This window comes from Rousettus aegyptiacus, unplaced genomic scaffold (assembly GCF_014176215.1).
Source record: "Rousettus aegyptiacus isolate mRouAeg1 unplaced genomic scaffold, mRouAeg1.p scaffold_m13_p_2, whole genome shotgun sequence".
Lineage (NCBI taxonomy): Eukaryota > Metazoa > Chordata > Mammalia > Chiroptera > Pteropodidae > Rousettus > Rousettus aegyptiacus.
The window spans coordinates 136,366,835-136,393,278 of record NW_023416295.1 but is presented as its reverse complement, the minus strand read 5'-3'; the positions used below and the strand labels follow the sequence as shown (position 1 = coordinate 136,393,278).

The window sequence follows — 26,444 nt, the reverse complement described above, 5'->3', positions numbered from 1 at the left end:
GGTAGTTCACAACCCTACCAGGTTTAGTCTCTTTCCCCGTCTCATTTTCTATACTCCACCCTCTGGCATCTGTTCCTGTGTCAAGTCGGCTTGAGCTGCCATGAAAAAATACTGTAGATTACGGGTGGCTTAAACAACAGAAATTTATTTTCACAATTCTGGAGACTAGAAAGTCCAAGATGAAGGTCCAGGGGGGGTTCGGCTTCTGGTGAATGCTCTCCTCTTGGCTTGCAGAGAGTCTCCTCCTGTGTCTTCATATGGTAGAGAAAGAGATCTCTGTTTTCCTTTCTTAGAAGGTCACCAATCCTATCGCATTAGGATCTCACCCTCATGACCTCATTTAACCTGAATTACCTCCTAAAAGCCCTATCTCCAAATAGTCACACTGGGGATTAGGGATTCAACATATGAACTTGGGACAGGGGGATTCAGTCCATAGTATCCAACCTCACTAGCCTCCTACTCTGGCATGGAGTTTCCCCTGCTATCCCCTCTGCCTACTTGCTTCCTCAGTTCTTCCAAGTATCAGCTCAAATGCCAATTGTCAGGGAAGTCTTTCCTAACCTGACATAAAATAGCATCTCTCCTCCAATGACATTCTCCACTCTACTCATCACTATCTCCCTCATTATGCTTTATTTTCTTCAAAGCACCTGTTTCTACTTACCACATCTTATATTATTAGTTCACTGCCTGTCTTCCCCTATTAGAAAAGAATGTAAGAGCCCTATTACCACCATAAGTGTAAACAGGGACTTTTTCCTGTTTTATTTTGTTCACTACTGTTTGCCCTGTACCTATGACATAAAAAATACCTAGAGTGTTTTTAATGGATGGGTGAACGTTAAACCCTCCTGTTCAAGTTTCCAGGAAATGTAAATGATTCTCCAGCAGTTTTCCAACCCTGGCTGCACATGAACAGCACAGAAAGTCTTTTTAAAAGTACAATAATTTGGCCCCACCCAGACCAACTGAATAAAAATCTCTTTGAATAAAACCTGGTATTTTTCAAAGTTCCTCACTTGCAGCCACTGACCTACAAAATACAATCAAAGTGCTAGTTAAACTGCCATCTCTCTCAAAATCAGACCCCAGGATCTGGATCTGTCAAGTGAAACAAGATACTGTATTTCACCCCAGATCCCATCTAAAACCCTATAGCACATGTGGACTATGTCAGATAAATACATACATAACTATTTCATGAAGTATATATAGCTTATGGCCGATTTTAAACTTACTTTTTTTATCCCACAGAAAGTGTTATGCACTTAACTAGACACTGAATAAATACATGCTGAATAAAGAAAGCTTGTTCATAAAATTATTTCCTTTTTCAATTTGTACTAAACCAAAGAAAGAGTGCACCTTTTCTTGAATCTTTCCACTAAGAACCACTTAAATCAGCAGTTCCTAAGCCTGATATACACTAGAACCGCCTGAGGTGCTTTCTTAAAAAAAAAAAAGGTATGCTTGTCTGAACCCCACCTTTAGGGGCTCTGATTTATTTAGCCTGGGACAGAGTCCAAATATCTTTTTTGGTTTAGTTTTTCAGTTTCCAAGGTAATTCCAATGTGCAGGGAGAGTTGAAAACCAATGATTGAAATATATCAAATTTGGATGCTCTATCTTTTCTAAATATAGAGACTGGCAATATTAAAAGACATTATTTGATTTAGAATCTGCAGAAAACAGTACTTATACTTTCTAAGCTTTTCTTTTGTGATATGAATGACCGGATAGTGTACTTGTTGATTAAAATATGTCTACTTTTAGCTAAAATAAATCTTACCCAGAGATTAATTTTCTTTTATGGTTCAGTTTCTATTCTTACAACCTATATCTATGGACGATTTACCAGTATATGCATACCCCAGAGATACTGTGGGTTCGGTTCCAGATCATCACAATAAAGCAAGTCATAATCCTTTTGCTGGTGGAGGGTCTTGCTTTCCATTTGCAAAAGAAAAAAAAAAAAAGAATGCAACATCTATGAAGCACAATGAAGCGAAGATCAATAAATTGAGGTATGCTTGTACAAGCTATTTTCCCTCAGTTTCTCGCCTTTCCTTAATTCACTCATTCATGAAAACATTTATTATGGGAGGCAGTCTTCTGAGATGCCAATAATCCCTGCCTCCCAATATTCATGCTCTTTCTAATCCCTTCCTGGTGAGTGTGATAGACCTAGTAAAGTCCTTTAACAAACAGAATACAGCAAAAATGATTGATGCCACTTCCAAACTTAGGTTACTAAAAGACTCTAGCTTCCATCTTGCTCACCCTCTCTTACCTTGTTGTGAGCTACCCTACAGAGTGGCTCACATGACAAAGAACTGGGGGAAGCCTCTGGTCAACAGGTCAGTGGGGAGCCGAGATTCTCTGTATAACAGCCAGTGAGGAACTAAGGCCTGCCTGGAAGTAATTCCTCTCTACTGATGCCTTGAGATGACTGTAGCCCATGAGAGCCTGAAACACAGGACTTAGCTAAACTCTACCCAGATTTCCTGACCCAAAGAAACTGTGAGGTAATTAATATTTTTGTTTTAAGCAACTAAACTGTGAGGTAATTTGTTATACAGCAATAGATAACTAATATGCTTACTGACACCTATTATATTCCAAGAACTGAGATGCCACTGTGCATTACAGGAAATCTAGTACCCATATTGCAGGATGGCTTGTTTGAAACATCTAGCTCTGATCCCTTTAATCTGTATACATTACACGTAAGTTACAATACTACTGTCTTACCTCACCACTAGACTACAACAAATCACCCATCAGATTACAGCACCTTCAGTGGGGGACAAGTTGTTTGTCCTTTGTTTGAGGTTGCTGAAGTAAATAAATACTTGATTTGTCCTTCACTTAACATTTTCATATAGTTGTTATATTTGGTGGTGTTTCCTTTCTCTCCTTTGCAATTTCCACCTTTATTCTGTGCTGTCACTTATTCCTGTTATAGAGTACATTTTGTATTGTCTCTCCTTACTCCTTACCCTATTGCTTTTCTTCTGCTTCTTGGCCCAATGTGGGTAAGATACCTGTTTTCACTATGATCACCATGTAGTAGTATTCATTTTCCTATTATTTCATTTTATTTCTCCTTTTCCTATTACCAGCCAGACTTGTTACTTTTTGTCTAATAATCAGGTTTGTAGCTGTTTTAATAGCTGCTCCTAGAACAACTGAGTGCAATGTTCTCAAAGCATGGTCTGTGTATCAGTAGTGGGCCCTGTCAGTTGATCATCAAGTGTTCCACAGGCAGCCTGGTATAATCATAAATTTAAAAGGTAAGGTCAATTATGATTTTTCACAGAAATCCCAATGTTATTTTGTAACGTATAATCTAAAATTATAAAAATTGTTTTAACTTATAAATGTAGAGATAAAAATAATTCCAGAAATACCAGAATTCAGAATAATGATGCAAACTAAACACTGAACAGGGCTTCAACAGAATATACAATGCCAATCACTATGACTGAGGTAAGTGAATCTGCAAGTGTTGATGTGGACGCACAAGTACCTGGAAAAGTGTGAATAAGAAGTGTACAGATAAATATCTGAAAACTGTTTTTTAACAAATCAGTATCCGTTTGCCTCTAGTGAGCACACTACAATCCTTAGTCAAAAGTGGCATGAAGTATCAAAGCTTTTGAACAATTTTCAATATAGTACCTCCCTAACAAACCAAGTAGGTTTTTACAAAATAGGCAAAATATGCTCTTCAGGTAAAATTGATGAATTTTGTCACCAAAAACAGAAGTCTAAACCTACAGAGGCATCATCATTCATAGTTGTATTCGTAACAGTAAAAAACATAAAGAGAAGCATTTAAAAAAAACTCATAGTTGATGACATAGACTTGAAGATAAAGCAAAAGGCACAAAATTCATTTAATATATGATGTAGTTGGGCACTGCATAATATTAACAGTATATAATGTAGAAGAGTTAATACTGTTACGTGAGTATCTAAGCAGATATTTTTGCTTTACAGTTGGAACAAACCACAAATGTGAAAAAATATCAATCTGTTCTTGTTATATCATTATAGACAACCTATTTGAGAGAGAAGTAATCAATGACTTTTTATTTGATTTATCACTGACATCCCGAGCTACACAGAAAAGCTATTTCCAGTAGAGGGAAACTAGAGTAAAAACTGTGGACTACAATGTCAGCTGCGAAAGGTTGGTTGGGATCAATGTTAATAAAACACCAGGTATTTGTGTACATACGAAGCAATAACAGAGGTTGCAAGTGATTGTCTAATCTACATGTCACTTTATTTCTCAGTGTTTAATTGGCAATGTAAAATACACTTCTCAATTTTAATTCAACGTGATCAGAATGCTCATGTCTTTTCTATAAAAGAAAAAGTCACTGAGTATACTGTATTTTCTACCTTAACATAAACTGTTGCAGAAAAAAGTCTTACATTTCTTCAAGGCACTGATAAGGTCAAAAATAATCGTTTCTATGATTTCTAGAGACTTGCTCGAGTAATACGCATATTTGAACATGTTTATTATTTTTTTTAATTTATTCATTTCCAAGCAAAATGTTTAAATCTTGACTATCATTAATATGTTAATTTAGGGTACAATAAAATAAATTTAATTTTTAGTTTAAGAAAATACAAAATATAGTGCATAGGGTTGGTGCATAGGGTTGATCACCAAGAGGCTGACTTTCCTACTGATAACCAGGAAGCTAATTAATATTACATTTACCACTGCCTCAATTTGAAATATCCAAGCTTTTAGTGGGACAAGGTTCACCAAGTCTGAGAATATAAGAAACAGCTTAAGAAATTATTCATAATTTTCAGGTCATGTTTAATCTCAATATACAGAATTATCTGAGCAAGCCATTGCTTGCTACCATTTCAGCAATCTGAAATTTTAAGTTAGCAGAAATTAAGAGCAGGAAAAGAAACATACAATTTGGGGAACATGATCATAGTTCAAGTTCATGAGCCCTACAGAAAACCTAGTAAACAATACCTCTTTCACAGATGTGACTTATTATAAATAATAACTATTATTTTTAAAAATACTATTGTTTTTATTACTTTAGGTGTGATAATTTTTTTACACTTACCATACATTAGTGGTATGTGTATACAGTGAATATCCTCTGTGTTCCAAAAATACTAAGACTGAGATTCAATGGCATAAAGTTTAAGTGCTTAGCTCTGAAGTAAAATTGCCTAGAGTCTAATCCTACTCTAATACTTAAAATCTTCATTTTTCAGTTATAAAATAGTAATTGTGAGGAGTGAATATTAACATGAAAATACCTTAACACATTGTCTTATACATAAGTATTAATACAAATTAATAATAAACTATTCTTATTCTTTAAGGTTATTCAGACAATTGAGAATATAAAAAATCTGAAAGCTAGTAAGTTAAGATACTGCTAAAATTTGATTTTGGAATGCATCCTTATAGCGTTGAAGTCTTTCATACTTTGTCATTTTCAAACGGAATGGCATTGCTACACTACAAAGTCCCAATTTGGAAAAAACTAAAAGTTATCTGGCTTCTTCATTTCACCCCTGTATTTCCCAATTCCAGAGCAGAGCCAGACTAATACTAGCTTCCAGGATGGTTCCCGATGAGCCTCACATCTCTTCGCATTCATGCCCTTGTACAGTCTCTTCCCACACTGAACAATGCTGAACTGTGTAAACAGAAGGATCCTGCAGAAATGACTAAGTGGCACTTTTGGGTCTAGGTTCATAAAAAATACTGTGACTTCCATCTTGCTCACTCTTGCACAACTTACTCTGGAGGTAGCCAGCTGGCAGGTCATCAGGACACTGCAGCAGGCCTCTGGGAAGGTACACATGGGAAGGAACTGAAGCTTCCTGCCAACAATAGCCAGCGTGGGTGCACCATCTTGGAAGCAGATGCTACAGCTGCAAGCCTTCAGATGCCTGCGGCCTCAGCTGACATCTTAATTGCAACCTCATGATAAACACAGAGACAGAACTACCAAGCTAAGCTGCTCCCAAATTCTTGATTCGTAGGAACTTAGAAAAGAAATGCTTTGCGATAATTTATTACACAGAAATATATAATAAATCTGTCTGCCAAAAATCTGCGCTGTGTGAAAAGACAGAGGTTTCTGATGTAGGAAAGGGGAACACAGAAGAAAGACAAAGAAATGGGAATAGAGCTAATCAAAGTGAACAGAATAAATCAATGTCAAGTATTCATAAATATTTTAGGCTGTCATTATTTCTAGCTTCCTAAGATCATTTTAATTTTCTTCTTTGTCCTTATCTACATCTTTCAAATTTTAACAGTATATTTTTATTTTCACAATAAAAATAAAAATATACTTTAATTAAAAACTTAAGTATCCACATGTATAATTTTATTATGTAATAATCTACTTAAAAAGATTTTCTGAAGATCAACTGTTGAGACCACTATTCACTATTCACTTCAAACCTAAATGCAATCACTATGCTAAATGCAAGGAGGGCACTAAAAGCTGAATATAACATGGTTCAATTTAGTAGGAGAAACAATTTAGCCTCAATTTAGTAGGAGAAACAGATATGAGGAATCTAATATGGTCTAGAATATAGTATATTCCCAATAAATATCTGTTGAATAAATATGATTGGTAGAGAATATTAAAAGAGCACATCTACAATTGGGAGAGTTGGAGTGGAAATGAAACGTCAGGGAAGCCTTCCTGAAGAGCTGGTATTTAAACTGAGCCTTAAGTAATATGTAGAATTTCAATGATCGGAGTTGAAATTAAGGCAGAGGGAGCACAATGAGCAGTCACAAGGTCAAGAAAATGTGTGGAATTTCCAGAGCATTTTCAGAAAACCAATAATTAGTAACCTAGTACAGCTGGAAAACCAATAATTAGTAACCTAGTACAGCTGGAAAATTGAAATTATAAAAAGAGACAAAGCTGGTCAAGTTAGAAGCAGGCTATGGAGAGTTCTGATTGATATATTAAATGGTTTGAAGTCTGAATTTCATTCTAGAGGAACAGGGAGCTATCAATCATAAATTCAATCCATGTTATTCTACTTTTTCATTTTATGTTTGAAATATTATATAATTATTACAATAGTTGAGAGAGAGGTGATAAGGGTCTAAAGTAAGGCTTTAGGAGTTAGATGGGCTAAGTGAGAGAGAGCATGTGAAAAAAATATTCAGAAGTCTAGATTCAGGGGTGCTGAGACAGGAGGAATAAGTAATGACTTCATGGTTTAAATCTAAGAGTCTAAGAGCATAATGATGCCACAACAGCAGAATTGTACTTAGTATGTATATATACATATGTACATATTATCTAGATATAATCTGATGTCTAAATGTTATAAACATGTGTTACAAAAAATGTATATAACAAATTTGTAGCAAATGTAAAATCCTTAGAAATTTTACATTTCTGCTTATGTTTCTTAGGTTAATACTAACATTATTAGATGATATTTCATAAGTACTAATTGGTGGTATAGGCTACAGATAGACAGGGAAGGTTAACAAACCACACTAAGTATCAGAAGAAAATTATCCTATTATTAACACATCTCGTTGATGATTCATACACAAATAATCAGTTTAAGACAAACAGGTCTAATAATGCATACATCACTATAGCATAAACTTTCTAATAATAAAAGCGAAATGTGTTTAACACAAATATTGATAAAAATTGCCTGTTTTAATATACAATGCCACACCATTTTTTATATTTTTTCTACTTAATTCAAGAAACCTATATAATAAAAGATTTTGTTCTATTTTAAAAGAATGTTCTTATAAAAATAGCTATCCTATAATTAGAAAGATTTAAAAAAAATGAGCCTACTAATACCAATCACAGCTAGTCCATTTCCTTTTGATTATACCTCATATTAATTTTTCACAATTAAAGTGTCATAAGAAATCAATGACTGTTATTATCTTCTACCTCCTAACAGAAGATTTAATTCAGCTTTCATTAAGTTCTCCAAAAATTGGTTCCAAAATTTGAGTATGTATTAAGTTTATTACAGAATGCCATATTTCTTAGCATAAAAACAGTATTCTAAATACTCATGTTTGCTAAGATAGATTAGCTCTATTCAGTTAAGTTATATCACAAAATATTAAGTGACCAACTGACATTGTACAGAAATAAACTAAATTAATTTAGAACGAATGGGTCATAATGATATATTCCAAAATAACTGAAAAGGGGAAGTTAAAGCATAACAATAACATCAGATATAAAGAAATATACAACAAAAAAGACAACTACTTAAAGTAAAAGAGGGGAGGAAAAGACTAGGGAAAGGATTTCTGTTGATGGACAGAGTCCTAAATTACGAAGGACAAATGTCCCCCTATTCTCAGCACTTCTCAGCCAAACACAAGAGAACTCAAAGCTTTTCTTTCCAAAGACAATAAGAAAGCGCTTTAGCATCCTCTATATCTAACGATTCTAAGAAATTTAAATCAAGTTTACCATCCAGATCAGCTTTGAAAATAGATGTAATTTTCTCTTCCATCCCATAGTTCCCCATCTGCTCATGCTAGCCAAAGCTTACTTTAACAAACACAGCTAAAAGACAAATGTATGGTTGAACTGACAAATTTATAAACACATACGAGTAATGAGCCAACCAACTAGCAAGCATAAATGACTATTTCAGATCTTTGCTTTTTGATCAAAGGGAAAAGAGAAGTATATTAGGATCCCCAAAGGAAATAAAAAAGGAACTTGAGAAGACAAACTTTATAATTTTATACAGGATTATACCAGTTAACATGCATTATACACTAAAAACACTACCACTGAGTTAATATAGACCAATGATAACTACAAATCAACTCAGTTTTTTGAAATAGCATTAACTTCCTATTAACTTTCCTAACATAGAAATTACAAAGTTATCACAGTTATCAACTAAATTTAGAAATTCACTAGTAAGTAGTGCAGTGAAAATGAAAGATACTATCACAATATTCAAGTTAAATGTTCATCAAGCAGAAAAGACTTCTGCATTTTATTATATATTAATTATACTTCAGTCAAAAATTAAACACAGCAAGTCTTATTTATGAGTAACTATTTATATAAAACTGATTTTCCAGCTGACTAAAGCATACATTTTAAATAACCAAATCATTTATTTTGTTCCTAAACTGTGTACATGCTTCCCTGCCATAGTATCTAGTATAACATATAAAAGCTACTAATTTTTTAAAGGATGTCTTATGTGTGCCAAGGATCATACTAAGCTCTTTACATTCATCAACTCATTTGATTTCAAATTCCTTTTTCACAGATGAGGAGATCAAGGCTTGAAATGTTTAAGAAACCTGTCATAATTACATTTCATCATGCTCAGCTCCAGGTCTGTCTGATTCGAAAGCTGGTACTTTATTTTTTCCCCAGGTTTATTATAGTTCAATTGACAAATAAAAATTGTATATATTAAGGTGTACAAGTGATGTTTTCATATATGTGTACATTGTAAAATGGTTACCACAATCAAACTAATTAACAAATCCATAACCTCACATTATTATTTTTGTTTTGTTGTGGTGAAAATTAGATGTACTCCTTCAGCAAATTTCAAGCATACAACAATATTAACTATAGTCACCATTCTGTACATAGGGACGCCCCAGAATTTATCCATCCTGCATAACAGAAACTTTGTACCCTTTGACCAACATCTTAACATGTCTTATATTCTTCAACCCCTCACAGCCACCAATCTACTGTTTCTGGGTTCAACTCTTTAAAATTTCACATATGCATGAGATTGTGCAGTATTTGTCTTTCTATTGCTCGAACTTTCTACATGCCACAATGCTATACTGTCTCGACAAAACCATCATTTAGAACCTCATAAAACCTCTCTTTCTGGAGCCATCAAGATGTTCTGGGTCATTTGTCCTTATCTAACATGGCAGTTCCAGAATTATGAATCATTATAGTTGGTAATTCTTTTGTCTCCTGTCTTGCTGTCTCGTTACCACTTCTTGGTGTATCTGCTTTCACCAACCTTAGTCATTCTATTCACAACTCCAACCCCTAACTATATCTAATTTAATATCCACCATAACCAAAGAAGAATTGAAAGATGCCAAGAATAAGATCTTATCAAATTGGGGATCATATTTTATAAAACCATTGTATATTACTATTAAGGACTATGCATAAAAAACTGCATAAAGCAGAATCGTTTTAATATTTAAAACTGCACATGGTCCTCCCAGGACCTATATATGATAAGAAAGGGATGTATGATAAGAAAAAGGTGACTAATCCTTCTGCAACCAAAGCAGCTCTGCTTTTGCTTTACTAATTGGAGTTCCAAATAAAAAGTGAAAACTATTAAAATAAGCTAGCCAAAAGCACTGTTAAGACTGCATTGGGTGGACATTAACGGAAAATGGCTGAAAATTCAACAAGGCAAATAGATCTTGAACACACAGTAACTAAATGCCCAGAACAAAACACTGGAAGTTACCCAAAGGCCTTGAGAATCATGCTTCTCTAATTTCTATAGCTTTTTAGCGCAAAGTTAAGTAATAGTGATAAGAGAATTGTCTTGTCTTTTAAATATTAATTACACATATATCTCCATTACTTTTCCTGACTATGATTTTGAGATGTGTATTTTAATTATGTTAAAGTTTACTAAAGATAAAATCAAGAATAAATGTCTGATTTTATTATCTGGAGTTCAAGATCTTCTGAGATGATCATATAGTTTTTCCTCTATCTACTAGTATGCTGAATTATATTAACAGCATTCCAATACATCTTTGTGGTCCTGGAATAAATTCTATTTAGTCACAGCATATTATATTTTGAATGTACTATTGGATTTCTACATTAACATTCTTAGACAAAACTGATCTGTAGTTTTATTATGATATCTCTATCAGGTGCTAACGGTATTATGCCTGCTCTACTGCTCTATTTTGTGGCACTAAAATTTATTGAATGCTTTCTATATGTTAGGCATTGCTCTAAGAATTGTGTTTGTACTAACCTATTTAAACTTCACAGCATCTTTTCTTACCTGGTTTTCACCGCTTTCAATTCAAATTCGTTTAGCAATAATACCAAATCACTAATAATTTTGTTTATATTTGCCTAGTATCTTGGTTGACTATCCATTTATTTCTAACCCCCTTAGTAATTTTGCTCTAGATGTGTTGCTAATATCAAGTATAGTACTGGGTTTTGTACTTCATCTAATCCAAGTCTACTTAATATGTGAGCATATGTCACAGACGATTATTGTTTTACTAAGTATAGTTGCTCTTGTTTTAATGTTTTCTGAGTCTTTTTCCCCCCCTTAAAGGCTCATTCTTTTTGTTTTCCATCTTCTGTACAGTTATTTCACATATTAAACAAATGTTTTTTAAGTGCCTAGTATGTACAAAACACCATACTTTGTTGAGAATACAATGGTAAACCAAAAGTTAGCAACATGTATATAATGACAAACTGGTTTTGTTCTTCCCCACTTCACTCCAAAACCATGAGCATTTCTAATAGGAGTGGGGATAGACAAGGCTTTCAAGGAAGATTTTTCATAAGAACTGACAAGCTCAGATTTAAATAAGACAAACGAGTTGCCCGAATGGAAGAGTGGGAGAAAGATTATCTCAGGCAGAAAGTACTGAGTGTATAAAGACAAAGAACTTGGTGCATTATAGAAAGCGAAAGAGAGTTAGGCTGGAGAATACTGAGTGAGAGGTAAGATCAAGAGGTAGGCAGGCCAGATCAGGTCTACAAAAAGGCCAAGTTAGAAAACACAGATTTTATCCTAAGTGCAACAGATCCCCTAAAATACTTTTCAGCATAAAAGTGACTTTTATTATATTTCCATTTTAAAACTGTTGTGTAGAGAATGGCCTAACACATGACACACATGGAACTGAAGAGACTGAGTACACTATTAAAGTAGCACATACGAGAGATGGTGGTGGCTTGAGTAGTTGGTACATAGTGAAGATGGGATGGAAATGAATGGATCCAAAGATTTTACTCAATGTAGTACTATCACTCTTCCTTCTCTCCTTTCAAGATTATTTTTATATATAGTATATTTTGGTTTTTTTTTTTAAATAAAGACATTCCTGTTCCTTTACATAAACTCATCCATTCAGTAAATATTTATTAAACCTATTTTACTGCCTGGTATCATGCTAGGCATGGGAATACAGAAGAGAAAACTCTAGCCTCACAAACCCTGTAAGCTGTGAAATAAAATAACACTAAGCCTTCTTTCTGTATCTGATTATGTCCTACCATTATATTCTAAATCAGTAACATTAAAACATTTTGTGGTGTAATATAATCTTTCATTGACTCAACAGATACTTAGTAAAAACACCATCTATATACCAGGTTTTATTCTATAAGTGTACAGAAATATCTTTTCACGGAGCATACATGCACTCTAGTAAAGACAGGCAATCAAACATACATCTGTATAAAGTATTAGGTAGTAGCAGAAAAAAGCTACAGGAGGATATGAAAAGAAAGAGTTACAAAGAAGAACTATTTTTCTACAGAGAGATTAGGGAAGTACCTCTGATGAGGTTATTCTTGAGCACAGTCCTGAATGAAGTAAAGCAGTAAGTCATGCAGGTATCGAGATATGAAATATTCCAGGAAAGACAAGACCAACTGCAAAGGCCCTGAGGCAGAAGGCTGGCATGTTCAAAGAATACTTAGGTGACTAAAATGCCTGAAGTGTAACAAGTGTGAGATAAAATAATAAAACTAGTTTAAAGAGGTAGCCAAGGACCAGATTATGTAAGGCCTTCCCTTCATACAATAGAAATAACTTGGAATTGTATTATTTTAAGGAGGATGGGAAACTAATGATGGCAAAGTTCTGAGCAGGAGAATAACATGATCTGACTAAAGTTAAAATAAAAATTACCTGGCTGGCTTACTAGAATGGTTAAAAATCCAGAAAACAGCCAATACCAAATGCTGGTGCAGATGTGGAGCATCTCATTCATTGTTGGTGAAAACGCAAAATGGTGAATGGATGAATAAACTGCAGTATAGCCAGACAACAGAATATTTTTCAGCGCGCGCACACACACACACACACGCCATCAAAAGGTATGGAGGAACCTTAATTGCATATTACTAAGTAAAAGAAGCCAATTTGAAAAGGCTACATCTTGTATGATACCAACTATATTACATTCTGGAAAAGGTAAAACTTAGAGACAACGAGAAGTTCAGTGGTGCCAAGGGCTGGAGGAAGGGAGAGATAAAGAGGCAGGGCACTGAAGATTTTTCAGGCAGTGAAACTATTTCATATGATACCATAATTATGGATACATGTCATTAAATATTTGTCCAAACCCATATACATCGCCAAGACTGAACCCTAATGTAAACTATGGACTTTGGAGGATAATGATGTTTCAATATAGGTTCATCCATTATAATTAATGTACCCCTCTGGTGGGGATGCTGAAAACGGGGAAGGCTATGAAAATGTAGGGACTGAAATTATATGAGAAATCTCTGTATCTTGTGCTCAATTTTGCTGTGAACCTAAAAAAAGTCTATTAAAAAAAAAAAACAGTGATGGCTATAAAAGAATAACTATAAATGGTATGACATATCCCTCTGAAAAACAGTCTGGCGGAGACTTTAAGGTAATGTCCCTTCTAATGGTTTCCCACATCAATCAAATGCAGAATTGTGGTCCATATGACAAAGCTTTGAGACAGGAAGATCTATAATTAAATTCTGGCTTCACTACTGAATAGCTTCAGTTCTTATGCAAGTCACTTAACCTTTCTGGACTCTGCTTTCTTGGTAAACTTATTACAATAAAAATAGTCATTCTACAGAAAAAATGTGAGAGGGTCAGATGAAAATGAGCTTTGGAAACTTAAAAAAAAAATTGACTGGCTGATATTTAGAGACCAGATGGTAGGGGAATGGGTGTAATCAGAAAACCAATAAGAAACTTACGATAATCAGCAGGCAGGAGATGATGGTGTCTTATATTAGGATGGCAACAGCAGAAGGTGGAAAAAGTGATAAAATTCTTAACAGATTTTAGAGGTACAGCGTATACAGTTTATAGATGAACAGGAAGTGTATGGGGGAGAGAGAGAGATAAGGCAGGTTGTGTCATCAAGAAAGAAGGAGAAATTTGGGGACAAAAATATAAGTTCCATTTTGCACATGTTAAATTTGACACCTAGAAGACAAACACATGGAGTTGCCTAAATAACTGCCTAGCAATTTACATGTAAAGAAATGTTCACGCCTAGCTTATTAAAAACAGTCATTGTTTTAGTCACATCTTAAACATGCATATGGTAAATATCAAGATCTTCTAAATTCTTACAGTAGTTAAAATATTATATCAACAGATGGTTAAAACAAATAGATATGGTTTCAGTCCTTACTTAGTTTACAGTTTAGTGTGAGAAACAGAAAAATACTCAAGCAATTAAAATATATGCACTAAGTATTATTATGGAAGAAATCCAAAATTAAGGAAGAAATTTAGGTAGAGATAAAAACTTGTCGCTAGATGTCACAGTTTTCAATTAATGAGGGAGAATATACAGAAAAGTAGTAGAGGTTTGACTCATGAATGAATATAATCAATAGATAAATTATTTTAGCTAGCAATATACTCTAAAGCACAGGTTATTGGCAAATACCACCTTATGAATGAAATTGTGACATTAAATACAACTTCAATTTAAAGTAACATACATGGAACAATGTTAAGTGTTAAAGAGGGATTTCTAAAACATATTACCAGAACTTAACGTGAAAGGTAAACAGATACTGAAATAAGCCCCCCTCCACTAAAAAAAAAAAATCTTAGGACAGCTCTCAAGTTGAAGTTCAGAGGATGAATGAAATTGGAAGAGTAAAGAGAACATTCCATACAACAGAAACTACATAAGCAAATATTCAGAACTAGGAATTACAACAAGAGAAAGTCATCCATTCAAGTAATATTTGCTATACATCTATTTTATAATAGCTCTTCGGAATCAAAGGTGAAGAAGACACCCATAAAATTCTACTGAATGGTATGGAGAACACATTATCAAAAGCAATTGTGAAAAGTGTTAAGACTGGGGTAAATTCAGGCAGTTATGCAAATACATAGGCAGATCCTGTGGAAGCGAGGAAGGCATTCTGAAGGATGGGATATCTAAACGAAGACATTAACAAGAATTAACCAAACCTGGGGTGTGGGACGGGAAGTAGTGGGAACAGAGAATGGGAGAACAGGCAAAACAGCATCCAGAGATTACAGTGTGTACAAAGCCCAAAACAAGAGAACATAACACTCGTAGGTAGATGGTGGCTATAGCTGGGGCATAATGTTACTGGAGTGAATAGCAAGAGCTAAGGCTGAAGGAATAAACAGGAACCAGACCATAAAAGGATTTGTAAGCCATGTCAAAGAGTATATATAGACTTTACTAAGAGTATCCTCTTGGCCGTACTAAAGGGTTCATATCAAAGAAAAGTTAAGAGTAATGTGGGACTAGATTATCTACAACAGAGGTTACAATCTCACTTGTTTAGAGACAAAATAAGTAATAAAAATGAGGAAAGAAGATAAGGTATAAGAAAAACCCAGGACACAAGGAGTGATGAGAACTGTGGAGAGCAAAAGTCCCTTCTAAATAGGGCAAATTGTTGCAATGAATAATGTGGCTCAGTGCTGCTAGATCTTCTCATTTTTAAAAAGAGGCTAGAAATTTAAAATTTCAAAAGAAATATCCTAAATTTTAATAATGGCAATCCATTTCTTTGAAACATGTCGTAGACCAACATTGAGAGAACCAAACAAAACAAGGCAGAATCAAACCAGTCATCAGTTTCCAGTCTCTACTGCAGAACTTCAAAGACTAAGCTGAGGCCTTTGACTTGGACTTAAAGGCAGCCAAAAATTACTAGACATTTAAAGAGGAAAGACAGACAAGTAACTGCCACTTGAGAAGGCAGTGTCTTTCTTGTTCATTGATGAAAAAGTACCTCACATTTTGTTGGTTTCAGTAAATATTTAGAGATGAAGTTGAAACTGGAAATTTTGAAAATAAGTGTCATGAAAGTAGATAAGACAAACTGGAGGACAGAATATATGCATATATATATTACATATGTATATGTATTTTATATATAGATATGTATTTTATACACACACACACACACACACACAGTGCTTCTTTGCTCCAGTCCTGGCCCACTCTTCTACCAGCTTTTAGTTTTGTTCACAGCAACCATGGGCTGCTCAGTATTTTTTCTTTGGCTGTACAACTCAAAAATTTGACCACGATTAGCAACTATCAGCTTTCACCTGGCTAAGGATGATGAAATTAAACTGGATGAATGATCACTTCAACTTCGACATCAGGCCAGGACCTCCAATACTAATTCTATACCGTACTCTAAGGCTAAAACTGCTACCTAAACATCAGGGATAAGGTAACAGGCAAATATTGCACTAATTGTCCTGGGAAACACCTACCAAAAATAATGGGTAGTATGCCTAGATAGTAAGGTTAGGAAGGAAATAAAATGAGATTAGGATTCTGCTAGAGGGGAGATGGAGTAACACAGAGGTAAGTTGAGAAAGACTAGAAACTAAGAACAGGTATGAAAGTTAAACAGTAATTAACAATAAGACAAAGAAACAGAGGACCCCCAAATCCCCAGAATCTGAGCATTTACATATTGAGAGTTTAAGGAGTCTCAAAGAGCAAAGCCTGGCAATGTTTGATATAAATCACAAAATTCTACTGTTATTGGGACACATGGATAAACAGTATCATGTTATAAATTCATTTACTGACAATAATTGTCTTAAATATTCCTCATCTAGGAAAGGTGAAATCGACAGTCTTTCAGTGTCCAGTCAGATACTACGATAAAAAGCTGGAGCCAATACTCTGATTAAAAGCTTACAGGAAGGAAACTTAACACTTCACATCTAAAAAAAAAAAAAGTAGACCTAGGTATAAGGCAATACTGCAGAAAAACCTAAATGCTCTGTCAAATTTAGGAATGAATAGTAGGGCTTCATGTTACCAATGATCAATAGTAAAGCTGAGTACACACAAACAGGTGAAGCAATGAAAGAAAAAGATACTCAAAGCACCTTCTTATCAGAAATAATAGGAAAATTAAATAAAACCAAATGTTCTTTTAGATGTTCTAAGTCTGTGCTATACAATGCAGAAGCTGCATGTTGATGCTGAGCACTTGCAATGTGCTAGTCCAAACTGGATTTGCTCTAAGTATAAAATAACCCCAGATTTTAGACTTAGTATGAAAAAGATTGTAAAATATCTCACTAAAAATTGAAAAAATAATGTTTTTGATATTTTGAGTTAAATATAGTATTAAAAGTAAATTCACCTGTTACAATTTGCTTTTCTAATCTGGCCACAAGAAATTTTTAATTACATATATGGTTCTATTTTATGGTTTGCATTACATTTCTATTGAACAGCACTGTTACAAATTAGTTATGGTTAATGTGAAGCCTTAAATGACTACTTTTTAACATTTTGAATTTTGTATTGTCCTTTCTTTAGTATTAAATTCCTTTTGGGTACATCCTGAATAAGATGATTTTGCCAAACTGTCTAAAAAAGAGACTGAATCAAATTTCTGGGCAGGGGCTTGAGCCAGCAGGATTGCTTCACCAAATAGTAACCAGGCTCTCTTCATATTATCTCTGACAAAAGGGTTATATAGTAAGAAAGAAGCACTATGTACACATGAAACAGGATTTGGCCAATAGTTAAATTATAATCCATCTAGCATAATAATATGCTTTCATAGGATTTTATCAATTACAATCCAACTGTTAAACTTACAAAGATAAACATCTTTCACTATGATTTATTCAAGTTTAGCCATTCTCGGCAATTTTTAGATATTCAAATTCACCCTTTTGGGAAAGATCTCACCTAACACTACTCCATTTTGCTACCTAGGGAAATATACCTCTCTCACTAGGGTGGAAGAAAATAACAATACCTACTTTTTATGAGATACCATGACAAATTTTAAAAGACATTGGCATTCTCATATAATAAACATTAATATAATCTGGAAACAGTCCATGGTCTATCTGGAAACTTTAAGAGAATGTGGTTTTAAGAAATTAAGAATTTCGCAAATAAGATGCAGAATATAAAAACTTTATAAAACAGCACTGACTCAAAGACAGAGAATACATTAACTCAGAAAAACAACTGTACTATCCCGATATTAGAAGACTACTAGCTTAAAAAAAAAATGTACTGGATTCACCACAATGAAAATAAAATTAGACTTAGAGATCTAAAACTTCCTACAGATTAAAGTATTTCCCTAGGCAGAGTTCTTTAGTACAAAACAATTCAAGGCTTTATTAGTGTTCCCAAATTACCTTAGACTTTGGTAACCAATGGAAGAAATGGAACCAACAGAAGACATCCCAGATGGTTTACAGAGAACTTTGGGGTCAGGTGCTAGTTAATTTGAGAGTGAAGTGTGAAAGTACAGTTATTCTTTCAAACATCTAGGAGCTTAGTAATACTAAGCACAAGGCATTATACTTAGTTTAGGTTTTAGAGATAAAATGGTGAACAAGCTACAACGTCTGACCATTATAGGTTTATTCTCCAGTAGTTTTGTAAAAAAATAACCAATAAGGTCACCACTGCTATTTCATTGCCTGTTTCCCATGCCCAAATCAAAATATTTCTCTTTCTCTTATTATAAATCTGGAGGGAAAGGGGTGGGGATAGAGAAACAGGGAAGAAATCTGCACTTAATATACTGAATTAAAATTATTTTTCTTATCTCTTTCCTTATAAAACTCTAAACTCCTTAAAGACAGGAGTTTAGTCTCCCTATCCCCAGCATCTGAATTGGTGCCTGGTGCTCATCTGCTGTATTCTCAAAGCTAGATTAGATTACAGCCATTGTGCTAGGGCGACTACTACTTTCTTTTTCTACTATAAAATAGTATCAAGAAGAAATAAAGATTAAAACAATAAAGGTCAATTTCCAGTGTTTCTTTTTGCAAAAATAAGCATACACATACAATAAATGTAGGTGTTTAAAAGCTACAAATATACATATTCTTTAAGGAAAAACATGCAGTTCCATAAAGCTAGTTTCCTTCCACTACTATCACTAGATCTCCCTCACCTTCCAACCCCACCCAAGGTAATCACTATCATGAATTTGGTGTAAATGAGATCACATTATACACATCATTCTGCAACAAACTTCCTTACATCTATGAAATCTCTCCATATTTATATGTATCAAAAAGCAACATGACATAGTGGATTCTGGAGCCAGTCAACTGAGATTCAAATTCTAGCTCTGAATCGCAGCTCTGCTATTTACTACCTATGAGAGTAGGCAGATTATTTACCCCTCTATGCTTCATCATTCTCATATGTAAAATGGAGATAATGATGAATGATAGCACTTATTTCTGAGTTTTTAGGAGGACTAAAATAGTTAACATTTATAAAATACTTAAATAATCCTGGGGTATAGACAGTACAATTTGTTTCTTAAAGTAAAAAAAGAAAAAATCACCAATGATAATCACTGGAACACAGATTTAGGTAATTCTCCATTATAAAATTATTTCATATCTTATTTATCCCTGCCTTCTATTGAAAGACATTTAGATAGTATTCTAAACGAATATCCCTGTACAAATCCTGCTGGGCATATGCATATATTTCCCTACATTAATACCTTGAATAGTAATTGATGGATACTAGGGTATACACATTTTCAATTGTACAACACTTACCCAATCCTTAGTTTTGCAACCTAATGAGTGAAAACTGATGGCTTGTAAGTTTTTAACTGCATTTCCTTGCAAATGAGACTAAGCATCTTCTCAGTTCATTAGCCATTCCAATTTCCAGTTTCCTCTGCTGCAAACTGCTAATATCCACTGTTCATTTTATTTGTATTTGTGCTGTCTTCTTCTTCTTTTGATATTTATATAATCTGGACACGAATCCACTAGATATACAGAAAGTGCACCTATCTCCCAGCTGTGCCACTTTTAGTTTGATTTATGCAGTATTTATTAAATCTTGAGTTTTTCTTTTTGAGTTATTCAAGTCCTTATTCAAATGGTTCAATCTTCTTGACTTGTTAAAGAAGGCCTTACATATCCTAAAGACATGTATTCTTCTATATTTTCCTCTTTTTTAAAAAAGTGTTCCTCTTTCAGTGTTTAATTCAACTGGAATTTATTTTGCATATGGGGTGAAGTACAGATCTAATCCCCCACCCTACTCTATATAGAAAACCAATTCAGTAGTTCACTCTTTCTTTCTCTGCTAATAGAAAATGCCATGTCTAACACTACCAACTTCTCAATATGGATCCACTTCTGAATTCTCTATTCTATTTATGTCTTTTTCTATATTAAGACTATATTCTTTAAATACCGTTTTTATTGAGGTACAATTTATATAAAGTATATATTATACATACGGCTTGAATTTTATAATATCCCTTTGTGATCCAATCCAAACCAAGAAGTTAACATTTCTCGTGCTCCAGAATGCTAATACTTCTTGCCAATTAGTACCATGCTTCCAAGATAACCACTGTTCTGATCTCTATCACCATAGATTAGTTCCGCCTGTTTTTGAGCTTCCTATAAATGAAATTATACAGTAGGTAATCTTTTGTCTCACTTCTTTTGGTCGACATTAAGTCTGGGAGATTCACTCCATGTTGTGTGCAGCAATTTATTTTTTTCATTGCTATGTAATATTCCATTCTAAATACCATAATTTAAAAATCAGTCTTGATATCCATCAGCACAAGTCCCTTCTTTTCTTCTTTCAGAACTGTCTCAGTTATTCTTATGTCTTTCTTTACTTTCATATATGAAGATCATTTTCAACATACATAAAAAAATCCCATGGGGATATCTGTCTGATATTACATATAAATTGCAAAGAAGTCATTTTTAAATCCAGAAACACTAAATTTTCTTATTCACAGTCAGTTGATTTTTTAAAAAATTTCACAGGGATATGTTCATCTCATTTTTCTTCCTTTTCAATACTTTTGGATTTTATTTCTTTTTTTCTTATCCTACTTGTACAGATACATTTGTCTGTTCTTAACTTTAATGGAAATGTTTCTCAGGTTTCACTGCTAAGCATGATGCTTCCTGTTTGAAAGCCTTTACTGAAAAAACAAGTTCAATTTTCTTAATGGTTTGAGGGTTACTCTTCAAAAAAGACATCAGTGGGTATTGAGTTTTACCACATACTTTCACTGAATCTTTCAAGATTTTTTATTCCTTAAATCTTATTACATTATCAAATTACATTGACATGATTTTCAAATACTGACCTATTCTTACATTCTTATCATAATTATAATCTTTATGACTATTCATAAATGGGATTGAATGCAATATATTTTCCCTTGTATATTCGTGCCAACTGAGGTTTGAGACTAAACTTGCCTAGTAAACGAGCAAAGTAGCTTTCCTTTTTTTTCCTATTATCTGGTTCAGTTTGTATAAAATTGGGGTTATCTGTTCCCCAAAAGTATATCTGAAATTACAGTTATAAATATCACAATTAATACTATTCCTTCTTATACCACTTCACACCACGGAGGATAGCTATCTATAGTTGATAATGAAAGTGCTGGTGAGAATGTGGAAAAACTGAAGTCCTCACACATTGCTGGTAGTAAAATAAAATGATGCACATGCAGCCACTTTAGAAAACAGTTCCTGAAAAGCTTAAACATAAAGTTACCATGTGACCTCGCAATTCCACTCCTACGTATATACACAAGAGAAATGAAAAGATACATCCTCACAAAAACTTGTACATAAACATTGATAGGACTATTCATAATAGGCAAAACATGGAAAATAATCCAAATATCCAGCAGCTACTGAATGGATAAACAAAATATGGCATTAACCATACAATGAAATATTATTTGGCCATAAAAAAGAATGAAGTGTATGACTCAATAATAACAAAAAACAATCCAATCAAAAAATAGGCAGAGGACCTGAACAGACATTTCTCCCTAGAGGACATACAAATGGCCAACAAATATTTGAAAAGATGCTCAACATCGCTAGCTATTAGGGAAATGTAAATCAAAAACCACAATGAGATACCATCTCACACCTGTTAGAATAGCTCTAATCAACAGGACAAGTAATAACAAATGTGGGAGAGGATGCAGAGAAAAAGAACCCTTATACACTACTGGTGGGACTGCTAATTGGTACAGCTACTATGGAAAACAGTATGAAGGTTCCTCAAAAAAACTAAGGATTGATCTACCATATGATCCAGGAATCCCTCTACTGGGTATTTACCCCCAAAACTTGAAAACCCATATCCAGAAAGATATTTGCACAACGATGTTCATAGGAGCATTATTCACAGAGGCCAGGACATGGAAGCAACCAAAGTGTCCCACAATAGATGACTGGCTAAAGAAGCTGTGGTACATATATACAATGAACTATTATTACTCAGCCATAAGAAGAGATGAAATACTGCCATTTGCGACAACATGGATGGACCTCGAGATAATCAAGCTAAGCGAAATAAGCTGGACTGAAAACGGTTGAAAATCACATGATATCACTTGTATGTGGGATATAAACCTAAAAGCAACAAAAGAACAGAAAAGAGACTCAGGGACATGGACAATGGACTAGTGGTTACCAGAGGGTAGGGAGTAGGGGAGGAGGAAAGAGGTAGACAGGGTAAAAGGGGTCAAATATAGGGGAGTTGGGGGAGTGTGAAGTGGGTAAAAGGAATCAAATATATGGTAGCTGAAGGAAACAGGACTCTGGGTGGTAATCACACAATAGAATATATAGATGTCAAATTATAATGTGCACCCAAAAATTACATAATTGTATTAACCAATGTTACCCCAATTAAAAAAAAAAAAGAATGAAGTATACAGATACATATAAAACATGATTGGACCTTAAAAAATATTATGCTAAGTGAAAGAAGTAAATCACAAAAGGCCATAGTGGATGATTCCATTTATATGAAGTGTCTAGAACAGGCAAATAAATAGAAACAGAGAGTGGACTAGTGGTTGCCTAAGGCTGGAAAGTTTGGGAAGAATTGGGATTGAGTGCTAATCAGTGCAGACTTTCTTTCTGAGGTGATGAAATATTCTAAAATTGACTGTAATAATGGCTGCATAACTCTGTAAAAATACCAGAAATTACTAAATTCTACATTTTAAAGGGGTAAATGGCATGGTTCGTGAATTATAGCTTAACAAAATTGCTATTTTAAAAATTTCTTCTTCGAGAAATTTATTACAGCTTCGATTTCTTAAATGGTTTTCAGTTTCTTTGGATTTTCTTTTTCCTGCACAGTCTATTTTGGAATGATTTTCTTCCAGGAAACCAGACCATTTCACCTGGTTTTAAAAGTTTAAATAGATATAAATTAACAGTGATTTCTTGTGATATTTTAAAATTACAATTGTACTTGTAATTATATTCCATTTTTAAGTTTTGTTTGTCATCTGTTTCTTGATGAGTATTTTCAGAACTTACCCAATTGAGAAGAACCAGCTGTGATTTGAATAAACATCACTATTGTTTTATTGTTGATTATTTTCTATCTCACCAAATTTTATCTTTATTTTTATCTCCTTTCTTTAGTTTTACTTTCTCCTTTTTTTAGGGTTTTTTTTTTTTTTTTTAGTTAAATATGTGGTTCATTTGTTTTCTTTCAACCTAATACATGCAATTATGGTTGTAAATTAACCCTTAAACAACAATTCTCTTGTATACCTCAAGTTTTGGTACAATGTTTTATTGTGATTCAGATTTAATTATTTCATAATTTCCACTATTAATTATTGAAAATTCTTAGTCATTGTTTTCTTCAATATTGATTTTCTACCATTCTCTGTGTCCTTTCTTCTGGAACTCTTAACCAGACATTAGTTTGGAGCTTTCTAATCTGCCTTCTAGATGTCTTAGCTTTTGTTTCATATTTTTCATTTCTTTATCTCCCTGTGCTGTGTCCTGAATTATCAGTTTTATCTTAAATTAATAATTTCTCTCTTCAGTTAAGTCTAATCTTCTATTATGCCCATTTATTGAGTTATAACTTGATATATTTTCATTTTCAGGTTTTCAATTGGTTACATTACATATCTGTATATATACTTACTGTTTCTTGATCTTGTTCACTTATAATATGCTCTGAATTAAAAAAAGGAAATAGACATATTTTAAACTAATACACTTTTAGGTGAAATGTTCTTTGAAAAGTTCACCATTATAAAACTCTTCTTTAATATCAAAAGAAAAAAAAGAAACCCTTCTTAAAAATTCTCTTTACTGCTTTTCTATCTAATAAATGTTGTCCCTCTGTGCCAACCTGTATCAAGGCATGGAAAGAACAAGTTCTATTATTCCCATTTTCGAATTAGAGAAAGCGAAGCACAGTAAAATTCTTTTTAAAATACTTTCACCCCAACTTTGTTTTTGAAAAATATCAAAGCCAAAGAAAAGTTGAAAGTACAATGTACACCTATACGTCCTTCACCTAGTTTCGAATTATCATTTGCCACATTTGCTTTATCTTTCTTTTTATCTCTCTACATATTCATACAAACACCACACCCAAATACCCACATTTTCTTTTCTGAGCCCATTCCTGAATCCATTACGATACATCACTTCTTAATATTTCAGCACAGACCTCTAAAGAATAAGGGCATTCTCAATATAACCATCATACTATTATCACATCAAAGAAACCATGAGATTGCACAGTCTCTTACATGGACATGAAAACAAGTACTTAAGTCAACTGACTAAATGTTCTTTATCTTGGCTTGTCTAATCGGATCTGAATTGGTTCTCTGGTGATTATTTGTAAGTGACACTAGATCTGCCAAAAAGCATTTCCTTCTTCAATGACCTTGAAAATAGATTTCATTTACTGCTTCATCAGAAAGGTATACTTAAATGCAAGCATTTCTAAAAATCAAGCAATGATCTTCTAAAAATGTCAAACCTCAAAAAATTAAGTACCCTGAATTTCCAGTTTGTTTTCTAACACTATGCAGTCTTAAAGTAAAGCCGATCTAATTAACACTATCAAAACCATAGTAACATGCCATAGAAGTTCATACTGTACTAAACAATTATAATTTCACTATACCAGTCTTAACGAAAAAAATTATTCTTAAAAAAAAAATACAGTACAAACAGGATTAATAAGCCAAATGAACCTGTTTTATAAATGAAAAAAATAATAAGTATATTTGTGTATCTATATGAAAAACAAATTTTTTCAGTGAACACAATTTAAATTCAGTCACTGATGTTCGAAATAAGATGAAGAACAATAAAATCCTATCCCTACTGTCAAAGACCATACAGATCAGCTTAACAGTTTTACATCAAAAGAAATAGCAATAAAACTTGAAGTTTATATTTAGAGGCTAAACTGTATCATACAGATAAGAATTACATCTAATCACAGAAATGTTTAAGATAAATCTACAATCAAATAATAGCTAACAAAAGTATTTAGTATGTGCCTCCAGGCACTAAGTACATTCCATGAATTAATTCAATCCTCAAAACAACATGTTTCCACAGATTGAAATAGAGGTTGTTAACAGTTGAGATACTCGCATAAAAGATTTTATGTAAGGAGTAGAACTTAGCTTCAACCTTAAAGCGCAGAAAAGTAGAATTGAGGCTACAGTCATGCCACCCTGAACACGCCTGATCTTGTCTGATCTTGAAAGCTAAGCAGGGCCAGGGCTGGTTAGTACTTGGATGTTACACCACCTAGAAATACCTGGGGCTGTAGGCTTTAAAAATAAAAAAATAAAAAATAATAATTAAAAAGTAGAATGGAAAGAAGATTATTTCAAGAAAATGGAAAAGCACAAACCAAAATATAAATATGACAAGTGTTTAGGTAAGACCAAAATAAAAGTTCCAAAATAAAGAAATTAGGGCTAGAAAATTAGATGGGATTGGATTATGAGGCCTTAAGTACCCAGCAAACATGAAAATTTTATAGAACAGTAGAGCAGGGCACCACTACAGGTCCTTTATGGCCTAAAGGTGCACTTTTAGAAATAATTACCTGGTAACAAGGCAAAATGAGAGAGCGAAATCAGAAGCAAGGAACTCCATCCAATTCTAACATTTACATGCCAGCTCAAAATAAGTATCTGGTACCTGAGGAACCAGAGAGCACACACTGAAGCAACGGTGCCATCCTTCATACCAATAAGCCTATCTAGTATAAACAAAGAAATGGTAAATATAATTGCAACACACCCTGAATTATTTTCCAAATATACCTTCGATGAAGTTAAAAGGTAAGA

At 33.6% G+C, this 26,444-nt stretch overlaps 1 protein-coding gene across 9 annotated transcripts in view; it reads right to left on the bottom strand.

Annotated features, from left to right (window-relative positions):
* Positions 1–26,444, bottom strand: part of YAF2 (YY1 associated factor 2) — a 62,333-nt gene that overhangs the window by 13,568 nt on the left and 22,321 nt on the right. Inside the window, exon 6 of one of the 9 annotated variants that reach the window (XR_004955628.1) lies at positions 155–251. The exons of 7 other annotated variants lie outside the window; for them this stretch is intronic. The gene's annotated coding sequence lies outside the window, so the exon portion shown is untranslated. Of the gene's footprint in view, positions 1–154; positions 252–25,920; positions 26,296–26,444 lie in introns of those variants that run through there. One more of the 9 variants, XR_001594248.2, reaches the window with a different exon arrangement.